The sequence below is a fragment of the Protopterus annectens genome, chromosome 1.part1, assembly GCF_019279795.1.
Source record: "Protopterus annectens isolate FY-2018-M chromosome 1.part1, PAN1.0, whole genome shotgun sequence".
NCBI lineage: Eukaryota > Metazoa > Chordata > Ceratodontiformes > Protopteridae > Protopterus > Protopterus annectens.
In genome coordinates, this window is record NC_056726.1 from 387,232,985 (window position 1) to 387,233,463 (window position 479).

The following is a 479-nucleotide window of genomic DNA, read 5'->3' on the forward strand; positions in this document are numbered from 1 at the left end:
ATCCTGGCTAAACAGGTGAGATGAAAAATGGTTTCATAGTTGATTTTATTGATATATTAAGGCATTTGGCCTAATCAATCACTTGCCAAATAATTTGCCTCCACTTTGCATGTTTTGATGAGCACATATGTATCAATGCTTCTCCTACATTTTTAAATGAGATGTCTATCACTTCCTTAAAAATAATCTCTGATATTCTTTGGAGCTCAATTTTCCTCTTTTGAATTTTGCCATTTAAGGATATCAGGTGTTTAAGCTAAATGGCAATTCTGAATGTCCATGACTTTTTTTCTTTTACTTTTAAGTCTTTTTATGGACAATTTCAGGCCAGTAAAGCCAACCCCCTCTAGCTGTGGACATGCATGTTTCTGCCTTCTCATGACATCATCAGCACAGCATAAGAGGAATGTTTGACTTTTGGAAACACAGGGTAGTCATTTTTCTTTTTATGTTTTTAACCAGTTGGTTTTCCTGTGTGA